The following is a 20579-nucleotide window of genomic DNA, read 5'->3' as shown; positions in this document are numbered from 1 at the left end:
GACATGACTGAGTGACTAACACTTTTACTACAGTCTTCCCAGGTGGTGCTAGTGGTAAAAGACTTACTTGCCAATGTAAGAGTCATATGAGACACAGGTTCAATTCCTGGGTTGGAAGGAACCCCTGGAGGAGGAAATGGCAACCCACTCAAGTATTCATGTTTAGAGAATCCCATGGACAGAGAAGTTTGGTGGGCTACAGTTCACTGGGTTGCAAAGAGTTGGACAAAACCGTATTGGCACGCACTCATTGGCCTAATATTCCAGGTTCTTATGCAATATTGTTTTTTTTTTTTTATATTAGACTTTCACCACCAGACACATCCGTACTTGAGCATCGTTTCCACATTAGCTTAGTTACTTCATTCTTTCTGAAGCTATTAGTAATTGCCTTCTGGTCTTCTCCCATAGCTTATTGGACACCTTCTGACTCATCTTTTGGTGTCACATCATTTTGCTGTTATACTGTTCATGGGCTCTCATGGCAAGAATACTGGGGTGGGTTGCCATTTCCTGACCCAGTGGACCACGTTTTATCAGAACTCTTCACTATGATCCATCCATATTGGGTGGCCCTGCATGACATGGCTCATAGCTTCACTGAGTTACAAAAGCCCCTCAATACAGCAGGGCTGTGATCCATAAAGGAGATACACATGGTATAATAATTTATTTATTCAACTTCTGATATAAATAATATTTTAAAATAATTTAAAAATTATTTTGGTATAAAAAGCTTTTTTATTATTTAATAATTTTAGATTTACAGAAGTATACAAAGATGATGAAGACAGTTCTTCTATATTCTTCACCCAGATTTCCCCAAAGCTATTATCCTGTAGGATCAGTTTATATTTTTTCAAAACTAAGAAAACAAAATTGGCACAATACTATTAACTAAGCTATAGTTACTCGGATTTACAAAATTGCCCACTAATATTCTTTTTATCTTCCAGGACCCCATCTAGAAAGGCATGTTGCATTTAGTTATCATTCACCTTAATTTTTCTAGTCTGTGGTTTTTTTTCAGTTTTTCCTTATTTGTCAAGACATTTGTGCTTTTTAAGGGTACTGATCAAGTACTTTGCAGAATGTACCTCAATTTGGGATTGATGTTTTCTCATAATTAGACCAGGATTATGAATTGGAAGGACTGATTCTAAAGCTGAAACTCCAATACTGTGACCACTTCATGTGATGAGTTGACTCACTGGAAAAGATTCTGATGCTGGGAGGGATTGGGGGTGGGAGAAGAAGGGGACGACCGAGAATGAGATGGCTGGATGGCATCAGTGACTCGATGGATATGAGTTTTAGTGAACTCCGGGAGTTGGTGATGGACAGGGAGGCCTGGCGTGCTGTGGTTCATGGGGTCGCAAAGAGTCGGACACAACTGAGCGACTGAACTAACTAACTAGCCAACTGTGAATTGATGAATTCCACTGGTAACTCTTTACCACTAGGTGAGGTTTCCAAACAGTGCTAATAAGAATATCAAAGAAGTTAAGGATCTTGAATAGAAAGTAGAAAGTATGGAGATACACACAGAACAGATTTTTACAGGGAGTAAACGACTCCAAGGTGTCAGTTGCTTTTGAAAGCTAAATCAGTTCTTATAGAATGTGAGAACACGTTTAGCATCAGAAGCATTACTTTGCTTTCATGGCCTTAAATTATTGTTTGAGGCAATATCAAAAAGTGTTTAATTTGCTTTCAGGTGACAGCTTGCTAAGTGGCAGAATGAGTACTTTCTAGTTCAAGTATATTTTGTTGCACTAGGCCAACATTTTCCAAATTATAGGTTATATTCACTTGATGTATAATACATCAGTCAGTTAAATAGAAATGTTTCCATATATTTATGTATTCATTCATCTATTGATATTTCCATTTACAGATTTTTGGAAAAGTATAAATGAGTAGAAAAGTAAATAAAAGAAAATATTTTTATTAATATAGTATAAATTCTTGAGAAATTCATTAAAAATATTTTTTTCACTTGCTTCCCTCATTTTCATCAAATGGATCTCCCAAACATACATATACAAAAATAAATTCCCTTTTTCTATTAGAGATTTTGGACCAGTGCATGCATGCATGCTAAGTTGCTTCAGTTATGTCCTACTCTTTGCAACCCTATGCACCATGACCCACCAGACTTTTCCGTCCATGGAATTCTATAGACCAGAATATTGGAGTGGGTTGCGATGCCCTCCTCCAGGGGATCTTCTAGACCCAGGGATCAAACCCGAGTCTCTTAAGTGTTCAGAATTGGCAAGCGGGCTCTTTACCAGTAGTGCCATCTGGGAAGCCCCTTTTGGGTCAGTACTACAAATATATTTGATGTAAGATTTGAAATCATTTTCACAAATTTGAGTCAATCATTCATCAATTTTTATTGATTCTTATTTCAAAATACATCCTTATTTTAGCTTTCTTTATATTCTTACTAACTTTGCCTTAGGTTAGGCCCTCATAGATGAACAATCAGAATATAATTTTTCCTAATATTATTTCTTCAGTTTCTCCTTTCCTATCATGTATTTGCTACTTTGTCATCATACAATATTCCCAAACGTTGTGTAGACTATATGCACTTGTGCTGACATTAATGTTTTTCCTCTATTACAAAGTAATATCTGAGATATGTTACTTCTTTGCTTCCATGTCATATACAAATTATAGTAGATGCTTCTGAGTTGCCTCTAATTCATTTCCTCTTCCTTCCCTGTCCTCTTTTGGGAAATGCAATTTCTTTCATTCTAAACATGTTTATTCTAGTACAGCTCCATCTTTTTCAGAGATATCGGTATGATGATTGACCTGCCTAGTTACTATGGTTAGAACCTCCAGTACAATAGGGAATAGAAAAGAAACCATATCTTTTCTTCTGATCTTAGAAGAAAGTTACTAATTTACACACAATGAGTATAATATTAGCCATGTGTTTTTCATTTATTTGGCTGTGCTGCATCTTAGTTTTGGCATGTGGAATCTTATATCCTTATTGTGTCATGATGGATTATTTTGGTTGCAGTATGTGGGATTCTTCAATCTTTGTTTCAGCATGTGGGATCTTTAGTTGTGACATGCAGGATCTAGTTTCCTGCCCATGGATCAAACTCAGGCCCCCTGAACTGGGAGTGCAGAGTCTTAGCCACTGTACCATCAGGGAAATACCTATTCATAAGGTTTTAATAGATGCCCTTTATCAGGTTGAAGAAATTCCTTTCCATTTCTGGTTTGAGTGTTTTTATCATGAAAGAATGTTAGATTTTTGTCAACTTCTTTTAATGTGAGTATCCAGATGATTGTGTGGTTTTTGGCGTGTTTTTTCTTAATATGGCATATGACACTAATTCTTTTTTGGACGTTAAACCAAGCTTACATTTCTGAGATAAACCCCAATTGATTATGATGTGTAATCCTTTTAATACATTGCTATATTCAGTTTAGCAGTATTTTGTTTATGATTTTTTGTATCTATATTCAGAAGAGATATCAGCCTGCAGTTTTCTTGTGATGCTTGGTCTGGCTTCTGTATTATCATAACATTGCCCTCATAGAATAAGTAAAAAGTGTTCCTTCTTCAATTTTCTTGAGAAATTAAAAAATGACCTCAATCATTAAAAAAAAAGAAAGACCAAAATCATTCTTTAAATTTTGGGTATAACTGGCCAGTGACACCATCTGACTTTGAGCTTTTTTCCTCCATTTGAAATTTTAAAACCCACTAGTAGAATTTCTTTAGTTGTTATAAGTCTAGTCAGATTTTTTATTTCTACTTCTGTTAGTTGTGGTATAGTTTGAAATGTGCCAGGAATTTGTCCATTTTTTTCTGTTTCTAATTTGTTTCCATACATTTGTTTATGGTACTTCCTTAATAAGACTTTTTAATTTTGTAAGGCTAGTAGTGATGTTTCCTTAATAGTGCTTTATTTTTTATTTTTTTCAATTGTTTTTAAAAAAGGATTTATTTTAAATGAAGGCTAATTACTTTATAATATTGTATTGGCTTTGCCATACATTGACATGAATACGCCCTAAAATAATATTTACTTTGGTAGTGATTGAAATGTGAGGGCATGGAGTATAGCATTTGGAAGCACTGCATAGCCGCAAAATATGTATGCATATATTAAACTTCTAATTGTAATACCACTGAGCTCACAATGGATTTTTCAGTGGGCTGACAAAGCATGGAAGTTTTCCTCTTACTGCTGTATAAGTTTTAAAAATAATAAATGAATGCTACTTGAGAGGAGATGGGATACATCCAGGTATTTCCATGTAAGTACATGGAATGGATTTTCAAATTAAATAATAGTGTTTTCATGACACATGGGGTAATTTTATCTTAAAAACACTTCTTAATAAATGTGTCTATTCTAAGCAGAAGTCCTCTAGCTCTACATTTTTTTCATGTTGTTGTTAGGAAATTATTGTTCACATATTTTAACATATGTCTAGGGATTAAGTCGGAGAAGGCAATGGCACCCCACTCCAGTACTCTTGCCTGGAAAATCCCATGGATCGAGGAGCCTGGTAGGCTGCAGTACATGGGGTCGTGAAGAGTCGGACACCACTGAGCATCTTCACTTTTATATTTTCACTTTCATATACTGGAGAAGGAAATGGCAACCCACTCCAGTGTTCTTGCCTGGCGAATCCCAGGGACGGGGGAGCCTGGTGGGCTGCTGTCTATGGGGTCGCACAGAGTTGGACACGACTGACGTGACTTAGCAGAAGGAGCAGAGATTAAGCATTGAAATAAACACACACAAGTTTTCAAATACAACCAGACAATTGACTGTTATTTTCATTGCTACGTTCTCTTTACCTTCTTACCATCTACTCTACGTGTTCAGTTCAGTCCAGTTCAGTCGCTCAGTTGTGTCCAACTCTCCACGACCCCATGAATCACAGCACGCCAGGCCTCCCTGTCCATCACCAACTCCTGGAATTCACTCAAACTCATGTTTACAGAGTTGGTGATGCCATCCAGCCATCTCATTCTCTGTCATCCGCTTCCCCTTCCATCCCCAAACTTTCCCAGCATCAGAATATTTTCCAGTGAGTCAACTCATCGCATGAGGTGGCCAAAGTATTGCAGTTTCAGCTTTAGCATCAGTACTTCCAATGAACACCCAGGATTGATCTCCTTTAGAATGGACTGGTGGGATCTCCTTGAAAAACAAGGGAGTCTCAAAAGTCTTCTCGAACACCACAGTTCAAAAGCATCAATTCTTCGGTGATGAGCTTTCTTCACAGTCTAATTCTCACATCCATACATGACCACGGGAAAACCATAGCCTTAACTAGACGGACCTTTATTGCCAAAGTAATGTCTCTGCTTTTTAATAAACTATCAAGGTTGGTCATAACTTTCCTTCCAAGGGATAAGCGTCCTTTAGTTTCATGGCTGCAATCAGCACCTGCAGTGATTTTGGAGCCCCCAAAAATAAAGTCTGACACTGTTTCCACTGTTTCCCCGTCTATTTGCCATGAAGTGATGGGACCAGATGCCATTATCTTTGTTTTCTGAATGTTGAGCTTCAAGCCAACCTTTTCACTCTCCTCTTTCACTTTCATCAAGAGGCTTTTGAGTTCCTCTTCACTTTCTGCCATAAGGGTAGTGTCATCTGCATATCTGAGGTTATTGATATTTCTCCCAGCAATCTTGATTCCAGCTCGTGCTTCTTCCAGCCCAGGATTCCTCATGATGTACTCTGCATATAAGTTAAATAAGCAAGGTGACAATATACAGCCTTGACGTACTCCTTTTCCTATTTGGAACCAGTCTGTTATTCCATGTACAGTTCTGACTGTTGCTTCCTTACCTGCATACAGGTTTCTCAAGAGGCTAGTCAGGTGGTCTGGTGTTCCCATCTCTTTCAGAATTTTCCACAGTTTATTGTGATCCACACAGTCAAAGGCTTTGGCATAGTCAATGAAGCAGAAATAGATGTTTTTCTGGAACTCTCTTGCTTTCTCCACGATCCAGCGGATGTTGGCAGCTTGATCTCTGGTGCCTCTGCCTTTTCTAAAACCTGCTTGAACATCTGGGAGTTCACGGTTCACATATTGCTGAAGCCTGGCTTGGAGAATTTTGAGCATGACTTTACTAGTGTGTAAGATGAGTGCAATTGTGCGGTAGTGTGAGCATTCTTTGGCATTGCCTTTCTTTGGGATTGGAATGAAGACTGACCTTTTCCAGTCCTGTGGCCACTGCTGAGTTTTCCAAATTTGCTGGCATGTTGAGTGCAGCACTTTCACAGCATCATCTTTCAAGATTTGAAATAGCTCAACTGGAATTCCATCACCTCCACTTGCTTTGTTCATAGTGATGCTTTCTAAGGCCCACTTGACTTCACATTCCAAGATGTCTGGCTCTAGGTCAGTAATCACGTTATCGTGACTATCTTGGTTGTGAAGATCTTTTTTTGTACAGTTCTTCTGTGTATTCTTGCCACTTGTTCTTAATATCTTCTGCTTCTGTTAGGTCCATACCATTTCTGTCCTTTATAGAGCCTACCTTTGCATGAAATGTTCCCTTGGAATCTCTAATTTTCTTGAAGAAATCTCTTGTTTTTCCTATTTTGTTTTTTCCCTCTATTTCTTTGCATTAATCAGTGAGGAAAGCTTTCTTATCTCTCCTTGTTATTCTTTGGAACTCTGCATTCAGATGCTTATATCTTTCCTTTTCTCCTTTACTTTTCGCCTCTCTTCTTTTCACCACTATTTGTAAAGCCTCCTCAGACAGCCATTTTGCTTTTTTGCATTTCTTTTCCATGGGGATGATCTTGGTCCCTGTCTCCTCTACAATGTCACGAACCTCCGTCCAGAGTTCATCAGGCACTCTATCTATCAGATCTAGTCCCTTAAATCTATTTCTCACTTCCACTGTATAATCATAAGGGATTTGATTTAGGTCATATCTGAAAGGTTTAGTGGTTTTCCCTACTTTCTTCAGTTTAAGTCTGAATTTGGCAATAAGGAGCTCATGATATGAGCCACAGTCAGCTCCTCGTCTTGTTTTTGTTAACTGTATAGAGCTTCTCCATCTTTGGCTGCAAAGAATTAAAAGACGCTTACTCCTTGGAAGGAAAGTTATGACCAACCTTGATAGTATATTAAAAAGCAGGGACATTACTTTGCCGACAAAGGTCCGTCTAGTCAAGGCTATGTTTTTTCCAGTGGTCATGTATGGATGTGAGTGTTGGACTGTGAAGAAAGCTGATCGCCGAAGAATTGATGTTTTTGAACTGTGGTGTTTGAGAAGACTCTTGAGAGTCCCTTGTACCCCAAGGGGACCTAACAAGTCCATCCTAAAGAAAATCAGTCCTGGGTGTTCATTGGAAGGACTGATGCTAAAGCTGAAACTCCAATACTTTGGCTACATCATGCGAAGAGTTGACTCACTGCAAAAGACTCTGATGCTGGGAGGGATTGGGGGCTTGGAGGAGAAGCGAATGACAGAGAATGAGATGGCTGGATGGCATCATAGACACGATGGACATGAGTTTGAGTGAACTCCGGGATTTGGTGAAGGACAGTGAGGCCTGGCATGCTGTGATTCATGTGGTAGTAAAGAGTCAGACACGACTGAGTTACTTAACTGAACTGAACTGATACCTAGGACTATGTCCAGAATACTGAAGGTAAAGATAGAGGTTATATGAAGATACGAGAAAAGAGGAGGTGTATTGGAAAAATAAGGTAAAATCTAAATACTAGTTTGATGTGTGCTTCATATGGCCTCATAACTGAGTTTATGATTAATAATTTAGATCATCATAACTGTTTATCCCAGTGGCAAACCTCATTCTTTTATAAGGAACCCTATCCCAGTGTTTCCTTAGAGGATTTCATGAGAAATGGAAACTTTAGTGTGGAAAAATTTAACTGCAGTCCAATCTTTCCTGTATCAATGTGAATTACACTTTGACTGGGAGAGCACAACTGTGGTGTAAAAAACGTGCCAGAATTTCACATGAGCATTAATAGTCGAGAGGGATGAAGTGATGACTAGTGCTGTACTAGCACCAGAGTCCCCAGGTAGCATAAAGTTGAAGCATGGATAGTTCAATAAAAAGCCAGAGCTATACTTTAATGTTAGTTTTTTAAATACTGATCAATGCAGCAAATGTTTTGCTATAATGATCCAACGAAGAGAGATTCACATACTATAAATAACAGATTTTTGTAGGAATTTGTAACATTTCTGAAATATGAGTAAATATGTTCAGTATGACAGGCATGGTATAATGACCCAGGCAGAGCACCAGACTGGAACTCTGGAATGAAAGCCTGTGAAAAGTAATAGAGAGGAAAATTTAACTTCTACTTGATGCAGAAAAATGTTAAGATGCCACATTTTAAAAAATGGAATTGAAAGAGAAGTACAAAACTTGTGCCTAGGAGTAAAATTTTGAACTCTGCATTGAACATACTTTTGAAATGACATAATGATTAATGGCTCAGATAAGATTCACCACTTATCTTAAGCTGATTTCAGGTAGTATAGGCTTCCCTGGTGGCTCAGAGGTTAAAGCGTCTGCCTCCAATGCGGGAGACCTGTGTTCGATCCCTGGGTTGGGAAGATGCCTGGAGTAGGAAATGGCAACCCACTCCAGTACTCTTGCCTGGAGAATCCCATGGTAATGGAGAAGCCCGGTAGGCTACACTCCACAGGGTCGCAAAGAGTCGGACACGACTGAGCGACTTCACTTTCACTTAGAGTGAAAGAAGAATGGGTATCTGTGTCTGCAAGTGACTGGCTACAAGTTTTGGAAAAGACTTTAACAAAAATCTAACAAACAAGAGTACTAGAGTCTTGTGACTGTCCAGGAGAGAGAGTATTGAAAAAAAAAAAAAACTATAGATTTTTAATTATGTGTTGTTTTTTTTTTTTTACAATGGAAGAATACATGAAACAGGATAAGGGGAGGGGAATGAAACTGAATGCAAGAAGCCAGATACAATATATATTTCATGATATAACTTTGCCAACAAAAATCTGTCTAGTTAAATCTATGGTTTTTCCTGTAGTCCTATATGGATATGAGAATTGGACTATAAAAAATCTGAGCACTGAAGAATTGATGCTTTTGAACTGTGGTGTTGGAGAAGACTCTTGAGAGTCGGTTGAACAGCAAGGAGATCCAACCAGTCCATCCTAAAGGAAATCAATGCTGAATATTCATTGGAAGGACTGATGTTGAAGCTGTAACTCCAATACTTTGGCCACCTGATGCAAAGAACTGGAAAAAACCCCGATGCTGGGAAAGATTGAAGGAGGGAGGAGAAGGGGACAATAGAGGATGAGACAGTTGGATGGCATCACTGATTCAATGGACATGAGTTTGAGTAGGCTCCGGGAGTTGGTGATGGACAGGGAAACCTGGCATGCTGCAGTCCATGTGGTCGTAAAGAGTTGGACATGACTGAGCGACTGAACTGAAAAAAAAATAAAGTCAATCTGGTGTTAGATATTTTCTACTCGTGAGTGTAGTGACATAATGGGGACTGAAGCAGTCCTCTGTGATGCTGAGGGATATTCCACTTCTTGTTCTGGGGAATGGTAACATGGATGTGTTCACTTTGCAAAAATTAATGTAGTTATGGGGTGAGATCAAGAGTAGGAAGAACCTGAACTCACCTTCTTCCATGCTGCTGCTGCTGCTGCTAAGTTGCTTCAGTCGTGGCCGACTCTGTGCGACCCCATAGATGGCAGCCCACCAGGCTCTTCGTCCATGGGATTTTCCAGGCAAGGGTACTTCAGTGGGTTGCCATTGCCTTCTCCAAATGGGGTTGGTAGCGGGGATAAAAACATGTTGCAGTTAGGATCCATACCCCTGGCTGGTTAGCCAAAAATGAGAGAAATATAACAATGAAAGAGGTCTTCCCCAAGAATAAAGGAGTCTGAACCCCACACTGGGCTTTCCAGTCTTGGGTGTTGCGCCATAAAGACAAGTCTCCAGAATACCTGACTTGGAAAACTAGTGGAGCGTACATCTTGGAGAGTTGGAGAGCTATAGGACTTTCCTCTAAAGGAAAAACACAAAGTGATACATGCTGTGAGTTCTAGTGCAGAGGCAATAATTTGAAGGAAATCTAGATCATACTACTTGCTGATCTTGAAGAGTCTCCCAGAGGGTCAGTAGGCAACTGGGCTTTCCCCTGGGAATAAAGACCTTGGTAGCAGCAATTTTTTTAGAGCTAATTCTACTACAATGATACAGGTGCTGGTAGGTCCCATCTTGGAATCCCCCCATCAATCTTATTAGAACTGGGAACTTATCTGCCCACCAATGGGCCAGCAACAGCTCCTCATCCGCTGAGTCACACAGTCTCTCTACAGGGACTTGGCTCCACATACATGTAGGTAGGAGTAGTCCTGTCCCCCAAGACACAAAAGCCAATAATGAAGGAAAAATACCACCATTTCAGTAGTCATGGAGTGATTGTAAAAAGCAGGATTTCAAAGACAACTGGGCCAGTGGTCAGCTCTGCCTACCAGCACACCACAGTGGTCAATACTACCACAACAGAAGAGTCACACAGCCCACAAAGGGGACACCTCTAGAGTGTATAGATCTGGTATGAGAGGGGGTGTGATTCTCGATGCAATACAACATCAACATAAGACCACTTCGCCAAGTTTAGGAAACATAAACAGCCTACTTAACATGGAGAAATCACTACAAAATGAAGCAAAATCATAAAGTAAATAAGTGTCTTCAAAACAAAGGATTAAGACCGAAAAAACAAAAAACAAACCCACACGAAAATAATTAAAGTGAAGATAAACAATCTACTCAATAAAGTTAGTTACTTCTGTTGAGCTTCTTATTTCTCTTTTTCCTAGTTGTTTTAAATATAAGGTTAAATTGCTCATTATACTCTTCTTGTTTCCTGATTAGAGTTGTATCAGTATGAACTTTCCTTTGACAACTGCATTTTGGTGCATCTCATAGATTTGGGATCACTGTTTTTCTATTTTCATTTGTCTCAAATGTATTTTTATTTCTTATTTTTTTTTTTGTGACATATTGGTTCTTTAGTACCATGTTACTTAGACTTAATTCAGAGAATAGTGGATGAATACAGTGGGGATTTCAACACAGAATATAAAGAAGAACCAAGCAGAACTGAAGAATACAGTAACTAAAATGTCAAAAATATTAAAGAGGAGGAACAAAACATGATGGGGTTTTAGGGTTGTTAGAATTTGTTCAAAACTAAGAGAATATGTACATATACCTGGGTGCTAAGTCATTTCAGTTGTGTCCAACTCTGTGCAACCCTATGGACCGCAGACTAGTTTTGTTGGTAGTGATGCGTCCTAAGGCCCATCTGACTTCATATTCCAGGATGTCTGGCTCAGGGTAAGTGATCACACTATCGTGGTTATCTGGGTCGTGAAGATATTCTTGTACAGTTCTTCTGTGTATTCTTGCCACCTCGTCTTAATATCTTCTGCTTCTATTAGGTTCTTCATACCATTTCTGTCCTTTATTAAGCCCATCTTTGCTTGGAATTTTCCCATAGTATCTCTAATATTCTTGAAGAAATCTCTAGTCTTTTCCATTCTATTGTTTTACTCTATTTCTCTACACTGATCACTGACCCAGGCTTTCTTATCTGTCTTTGTTCTTCCATGGAACTCTGCATTCAAATGGGTATATATTTCCTTTTCTTCTTTGCCTTTCACTTCTCTTCTTTTCTAAGCTATTTGTGAGGCTTCCTCCAACAACCATCTTGCCTTTTTGAATTTATTTTTCAAGGAGATGGCCTTGATCCCTTCCTCCTGTACAATGTCATGAAACTCCATTCATAGTTCTTCAGGCACTCTGTCTATCAGATCTAATCCCTTGAATCTATTTGTCACTTCCACTGTATAATCATACAGAATTTGATTTAGGTCATACCTGAATGCTTGGAAGAGAAGTTATGACCAACCTAGATAGCATATTAAAAAATAGACACATTACTTTGCCAACAAAGGTCTGTCTAGTCAAGGCTATGGTTTTTCCAATAGTCATGTATGGATGTGATAGTTGGACTGTGAAGAAAGCTGAGCACTGAATAATTGATACTTTTGAACTGTGGTGTTGGAGAAGACTCTTGAAAGCCCCTTGGACTGCAAGGAGACCCAACCAGTCCATTCTAAAGGAGACCAGACCTGGGTGTTCATTGGAAAGACTGATGCTGAGGTTGAAGCTCCAATACTTTGGCCACCTCATGCGATGAGTTGACTCACTGGAAACGACTCTGATGCTGGGAGGGATTGGGGGCAGGAGGAGAAGGGGACGACAGAAGATGAGATGGCTGGATGGCATCACTGACTCGTTGGACATGAGTTAGAGTAAACTCTGGGAGTTGGTGATGGACAGGGAGGCCTGGTGTGCTGTGATTCATGGGGCCACAAAGAGTCGGACATGACTGAGTGACTGAACTGAACTGAAGTGAACTGAATACTTTAGTGATTTTCCCTATTTTCTTCAACTTAATTCTGTATTTGGCAATAAGGTGTTCATGATCTGAGCCACAGTCTGCTCCTGGTCTTGTTTTTGCTAACTGTATAGAACTTCTCCATCTTTGGATGCAAAGAATATAATCAATCTGATTTCAGTATTGACTATCTGGTGATGTCCATGTGTAGAGTCTTCTCTTGTCTTGTTGGAAGAGGGTGTTTGCTATGACCAGTGTGTTCTCTTGGCAAAACTCTGTTAGCCTTTGCCCTGCTTCATTTTGTACTCCAAGGCCAAACTTGCCTGTTACTCAAGGTGTGATCCTGGCTTATGATCCAGCAATTTTTCTTCTGGGTTTTTATGGGAAGAAAATAAAAACAACAGTTTTCAAATATATACGCACCTTATATGCATTAGCAATGTTCATTTCAGCATTATTTAAAATAACCAAGGTATGGGAGTAACCTAAGTATCCATCTCTAAATGAATTAATGAAGAAGATGTGTTATATATAGAATGAAGCTTTATCAGTCATAAAAACATAATATCCTGCCATTTCAAACAACATGGATGGACCTAGAGGCCCATGTTTCTATGTTACATGAAATAAGCCAAACTGAGAAGACAAATAAATTATGATCTCACTTACATATAGAAGTAAAACAGATTCATAGATTCAGAGAAGGAACAGATGGTTGCCAGAAGGGAGAGGGTTGAGCAAAATAGGTGAAGGAAATTAAAAGGTACAAAACACCTCAAGATATAAACAAAGAAGCCACAGGCGCGTCATAGACAGGGGCTTCCCCAGGGCTCAGTGATAAAGAATATGCCAGCAGTGCAGGAGCCACAGAAGAGGTGGGTTCCATCCCTGGGTAAGGAAGATCCCCTAGAGGAAGTCATGGCAACTGACTCCAGTGTTCTTGCCTGGAGAATACCAGGGACAGTGGAGCCTGGTGGGATACAGTCCATAGGGTTACAAAGAGTCAGACATGACTTACCATGTATGCACGTGTCATATACAGCATAAGGAATATTGTCAGTTCAGTTCAGTTGCTAATTCATGTCCGACTTTTTGTGACCCTGTGGACTGCAGCATGTCAGGCTTCGCTGTCCATCACCAACTCCTGGAGTTTATTCAAACTCATGTCCATAGAGTTGGTCACGCCATTCAACCATCTCATCCTCTGTCATCTTCTTCTCCTCCTGTCTTCAATTTTTCCCAGCATCAGGGTCTTTTCCAATGAGTCAGTTCTTCCCATCAGGTGGCCAGAGTACTGGACCTTCAGCTTCAGCGTCAGTCCTTCCAATGAATATTCAGGACTGATTTCCTTTAGGATGGACTGGTTGGATATCCTTGCAGTACAAGGGACTCTCAAGAGTCTTCTCCAATACCACAGTACAAAAATATCAATTCTTCAGTGCTCAGCTTCTTTATAGTCCAACTTTCATATCCATAGATGATTACTGGAAAAACTATATCTTTGACTAGACAGACATTTGTTGGTAAAGTAAAGTCTCTGCTTTTGTAATATACACTATAGGTTGGTCATAGCTTTTCTTCCAACGAGCAAGTGTATTTTCATTTCATGGTGGCAGTCACCATCTGCAGGAATTTTGTATCCGTAAAAAATAAAATCTCTCACCACTTACATTTTTTTCCCAACCTATTTGCCATGAAGTGATGGGTCAGATGCTATGATCTTCGTTTTTTGAATGTTGAATTTCAAGCCAGCTTTTTCACTCTCTTCTTTCACTTTCATCAAGGGGCTCTCTAGTTCCTCAGCTTTTTGTCATAAGGGTGCTGTCATCTGCAAATCTGAGGTTATTGATATTTCTCGTGGCAGTCTTCATTCAAGCTTGTGCTTCATCCAGCCCGGCATTTCACATAATATACTCTTCAGTGAGTTACATAAGCATATATATATATATATATGCTTATATATATATATATATATATGTATGTATAGATTAGATTAGAAGGATGTGTGCTTATCTTCTCCTGTCAGAACTCCAAAATTTACAACTCAGTGCTGAACCGCCATCAGTAGGAGAATGTTGAATCCCACCAAGAAACGTATGCCATGTCCAAGGTCAAAGGAGAAGTCCTAACAAGATGGTAGGAGGGACAAAATCATATTTAGAATCAAACCTCATACCTACCAATGATGCTCAGAGGACTCAAACAAAACATTGTGTGCAACAGGACCCAAATACCCCAGAGACTGATCCAGAACTGCCTTTGAGGGTCTGAGTGTCTCCTGCAGAGGCACGTGTAAGCTGTGGCCTGCCATGGGGACAGGGGCTCTGCCTGGAATAGACCTGGGACTTAAGGCATATGGCATATGCCCTCTTGGTGGAAGTCACCATTAGTCCCATCATAGAACCACTGAGCAGATGACCCATAAACTGTAGAACAATTAGGCCAAAGAAATTCTCTCACTGTTAAGAACGTTCTAGGACCAACAACAGATTTCCAAACATGGGGACCCGGCAAAGGGACTGAGAAACCCCAGGGAATTAGACTTTGGAGGCTAGTGAGATTTGATTCCAGAACTTCCATAGGACGGGGGAAACAGGCTCTTGGAGGGCACAATCAAAATCTTTTGCACACCCGGACCCAGGAGAAAAGAGCATTGTCCCCACAAGAGAGAGAGACAGACTTGCTGGTGGGTTTCCAGGAGACTCCAGCCAAGGTGTGGGTCGACAGTAGCCTGCTGCAGGGTTAGGGGCACTGAATAAAACTTTGTGGGTGTAAGTCATTTGTAGGAGGTCACCCATCAACAGAAAATTGGATTAAACATTTACTGAGTATCATCAGTCACTCTCTCCCATCAGGAAGCTTCCATAAGCCTCTTATCATTATCCATCAGAGAACAGTCAGAATGAAAACCACACCCAGAGAAACCTAATCAAACTGATCATATGGATCGCAGTCTTGTCTAACTCAATTAAACTATGAGCCATGCCATATAGGGTCACCCAAGATGGAAGAATCATGGTGGAGAATTCTGACAAAAAGTTGTCCACTGGAGAGGGAATGGTAAACTACTTCAGTATTTTTGCCTGTGAACCTCATGGAAGAGTATCAGTTCAGTTCAGTCAGTCATGTCCGAGTCTGTGACTCCATGAATTGCAGCACGCCAGGCCTCCCTGTCGATCACCAACTCCAGGAGTTTACTCAAACTCATGTCCATCGAGTTAGTGATGCCATCCAGCCATCTCATTCTCTGTCGTCCCCTTCTCCTCCTGCCCCCAATCCCTCCCAGCATCAGGGTCTTTTCAAATGAGTCAACTCTTTGCATGAGGTGACCAAAGTATTGGAGTTTCAGCTTTAGCATCAGTCCTTCCAATGAACACCCAGGACTGATCTCCTTTAGAATGGACTGATTCAATATCCTTGGAGTCCAAGGGGCTCTCAAGAGTCTTCTCCAACACCGCAGTTCAAAAGCATCAATTCTTCAGTGATAAGCTTTCTTCACAGTCCAACTCTCACATCCATATATGACCACTGGAAAAACCATAGCCTTGACTAGACAGACCTTGGTTGGCAAAGTAATGTCTCTGCTTTTTAATATGCTATCTAGGTTGGTCATAACTTTTCTTCCTTCCAAGGAGTAAGAAAAGATATAAAAATATGACACTGAAAGATGAATTCCCCAGTCAGTAGGTGCCCAATATGCTATTGGGTAAGAGTGGAGAAATAACTCCAGAAAGAATGAAGAGACAGAGCCAAAGTGAAAACAACGCCAAGTTGTGGATGGAACTGGTGATGGAAGTAAAGTATGGTTCTGTAAAGAACAATATTGCATAGGATCTTATTATTTTAGGTCCATGAATCCAAGTCAGTTAGAAGTTGTCAAACAGGAGTTGGCAAGTGTGAACACCAACACTTTAGGAACAGGTGAACTAAAATGGAACGGAATGGGCAAATTTAATTCATATGACTATTACATCTCCTTCTGTGGGCAAGAATCCTTTAGAAGAAGGCGAATAGCCCTCATGGTCAACAAAGAGTCCAAAATGCAGTACTTGGGTTCAGTCTCTAAAACGACATAATGACCTCTGTTCATTTCCAAGGCAAACCATTCACTATCACAGTGATCCAAGTCTATGTCCCAACCAGTAATGCCAAAGAAGCTGAAGTTGAATGGTTCTAAGAGCACCTACATAAAAACCACATGATTATCACAATAGATGCAGAGAAAGACTTTGACGAAATTCAACACATATTTATGATAAATACTCTCCAGAAAGCAGGCATGAAAGGAACATATCTCATCTATGAGAAATCCACAGCAAACAATATCCTCAATGGTGAAAAATTGAAAGCATTTCCTCTAAAATCAGGAAAAAGACAGGGTGCACACTCTCACCACTACTATTCAACATAGTTTTGGAAGTCCTAGCCCCAGCAATCAGAGAAGAGACATAAATGGAATCCACCTTGGAAAAGAAGTAGTAAAACTGTCACTGTTTGTTGATGACATGATCCTCAGCATAGAAAACCCTAAAGACACCAACAGAAAATTACTAGAGCTAATCAATGAATATGGCAAAGTTGTAGGATATAAAATTAGTGCACAAAAGTTCCTTGCATTCCTATACAGTAACAATGAGAAGACAGAAATATAAAGTTAGGAAACAACGCCATTCACCACTGCAACTAGGAAAATATAATACTTAGGAATAAATTAACTAAAGAAACAAAAGACATATATAGAAAACTATAACACACTGATGAAAGAAATCAAAGATGACACAAATAGAAGGAGAAATATACCATGTTCACGGATAGGAAGAATCAATATTGGAAAAATTATTATACTACCCAGAGCAACCTATAGATTCAATGCAATCCTTGTTAAGATAAAATAGTATTTTTCACAGAACTAGAACACACAATATCACAATTTGTATAGAAATGCAAAAAACCTCGAATAGCCAAAAGAGTCTTGAGAAAGAAGAATGGAAATGGACGAATCAACTTGCCCGACTTCAGACTATGCTACAAAGCTACAGTCATTAATACAGTACGGTACTGGCAGAAAGACAGAAGAATAGAACAATGGAACAAAATAGAAAGCCCAGAAATAGATCCATGCACCGTATCTTTGGCAAAGGAGGCAAAAATACACAATGGAAAAAAGACAATGTAACAAGTGATGCTAGGAAAACTGGTCAACAACATGTAAAAGAATGAAACTAGAACACTTTCTAACACCATATACAAAAATAAACTCAAAATGGATTAAAGATCTAAATGTAAGACCAGAAATTATAAAACACCTACAGGAAAACATAGGCAGAACACTCTCTGACATAAATCACAGTAAGATTCCCTGTGATCCACCTCCCAGAATAATGGAAATAAAAGCAAAAATAAACCAATGGGACCTAATTAAACTTAAAAGCTTTTGCACAACGAAGGAAACTACAAGCAAGGTGAAAAGACAGCCTTTAGAATGGGAGAAAATAGTAGCAAGCAAAAAAACTGACAAGGAATTAATCTCCAAAATATACAAGCAGCACATGTAGCTCAATATCAGGAAGTTAAAGGACCCAATCAAAAAATGGGCCAAAGAACTAAACAGACATTTCTCAAAAGAACATGCACAGATGGCTAACGAACACTTGAAAAGATGCTCAACATCACTCATTATCAGAAAAATGCAAATCAAAACCACAATGAAGTACCATTTCACGCTGGTCAGAATGGCTGCCATCAAAAAGTATACAAACAATAAATGCTGTAGAGGGTGTGGAGGAAAGGGAACCCTCTTACACTATTGGTGTGAATGCAAACTGTTGCAGCCAGGTGCCAATATGGAGAACAGTGTGTAGATTCCTTAAAAAACTGGAAATAGAACTGCTGTATGACCCAGCAATCCCACTGCGGGGCATGCGCACCAAGGAAACCAGAATTGAAAGAGAGACGTGTACCCCAATGTTCATTGAAGCACTGTTTACAAGAGCTAGGACATGGAAGCAACCTAGATGTCCACTGGCAGACTAATGGATAAGAAAGTCATGGTATATATGCACATTGGAATATTACACAGCTATAAAAATGATTGCATCTGAGTCAGTTCTTATGAGGTAGATGAAACTGGAGCCTATTATACAGAGTGAAAAACACAATTACAGTATATTAATGTATATATATACATAAAGATTGGAGAAGGCAATGGCAAGCCACTCCAGTACTCTTGCCTAGAAAATTCCATGGATGGAGGAGCCTGGTAGGCTGTAGTCTGTGGGGTCGCTATGGGTCGGACACGACTGAGCGACTTCACTTTCACACATTGGAGAAGGAAATGGCAACCCATTCCAGTGTTCTTGCCTGGAGAATCTCAGGGACGGGGGAGCCTGGTGGGCTTCCGTCTATGGGGTCACACAGAGTCGGACACGACTGAAGTGACTTAGCAGCAGCAGCAGCATACATAAAGCTGGTGACAATGACCCAATATGCCAGACCGCAAAAGAAACACAGATGCAAAGAACAGACTTTTGGACTCTGTGGGAGAAGGCAAGGGTGGGATGATTTGTGAGAATAGCTTTGAGACATGTATATTACCATATGTGAAATAGATGATTTGTCCAAGTTTGATGCATGAAGCAGGGACACTCAAAATTAGTGCACTGGGACAACCCAGACGGATAGCTTGGGGAGGAAGCTGAGAGGGGTGTTCAGGATGGGGGACACATGTACATCCATGGCTGATTCATGTCAATGTATGGCAAAAACCACCACAATGTTGTAAAGTAGTTTCCAATTAAAAAAAAAAAAAAGACCTACAAGATCTTCTAGAACTAACACCAAATAAGTTCTCTTTTACATTATAGGGGACTGGAATGCAAAAATAGGACTTCAAGAGATACCTGGAGTAAGAGGCAAGTTTGGACTTGGAGTACAAAATGAAGCAGGACAAAGGCTAATAATAGAGTTTTGCCAAGAGAACACACTGGTCAATTATAGCATGGAGAAAAAACAAACAAGAATGGACATATCCTAAAAATTGAAAGCATGAACAGGCGGAGAATGTGCTTGATATCATAGAAGAAGGGAAATTGAGTATGTTTATGACACTACCCTTATGGCAGAAAGTGAAGAGGAACTCAAAAGCCTCTTGACGAAAGTGAAAGAGGAGAGTGAAAAGGTTGGCTTGAAGCTCAACATTCAGAAAACAAAGATCATGGCATCTGGTCCCATCACTTCACCGGAAATAGATGGAAAAACAGTGGAAACAGTGTCAGACTTTATTTTTTTGGGCTCCAAAATCACTGCAGATGCTGATTGCAGCCATGAAATTAAAAGACGCTTACTCCTTGGAAGGAAAGTTATGACCAATCTTGATAATATATTAAAAAGCAGAGACATTACTTTGCCAACCAAGGTCCGTCTAGTCAAGGCTATGGTTTTTTCCCGTGGTCATGTATGGATGTGAGAGTTGGACTGTGAAGAAAGCTGATCGCCGAAGAATTGATGCTTTTGAACTGTGGTGTTGGAGAAGACTCTTGAGAGTCCCTTGTACTGCAAGGAGATCCAACCAGTCCATTCTAAAGGAGATCAATCCTGGGTGTTCATTGGAAGGACTGATGCTAAAGCTGAAACTGCAACACTTTGACTCACTGAAAAAGACTCTGATGCTGGGAGTGGTTGGGGGTGGGAGGAGAAGGGGACCACCAAGAATGAGATGGCTGGATGGCATCACCGACTCTGTGGACATGGGTTTGAGTGAACTCCGGGAGTTGGTGATGGACAGGGAGGCCTGGCGTGCTGTGATTCATGGGGTCGTGGAGAGTCGGACACGACTGAGGGACTGAACTGAACTGAACTGAACTGAACACAAATTCTGGGTCTGATCTCTGAGAGTCACTTGCAAGGACAGTGTATTCAAGGTGTTTCAGTAGTGCTTGTTATTCATATATAGTTAATGATTCAGAGCACACAGGGAATAGCAAAATTCCTAAACCCCAGCTCTCCATCTGCCTTTGATCTCATGTGATCCATTTGCCACAAGCAAATGGAAGCTAGTCAGAAAAGGAATCTGAGTGACACAGTTCATAGGGGTCAGTTTTTCAGATATAAAGCAAGGGTGGGGA

The sequence above is a fragment of the Moschus berezovskii genome, chromosome 10 (assembly GCF_049115385.1).
Source record: "Moschus berezovskii isolate FMDL1 chromosome 10, NW_MosBer_1.0, whole genome shotgun sequence".
In the NCBI taxonomy this organism is placed as follows: domain Eukaryota; kingdom Metazoa; phylum Chordata; class Mammalia; order Artiodactyla; family Moschidae; genus Moschus; species Moschus berezovskii.
Note: the sequence above shows the minus strand (reverse complement) of the source record.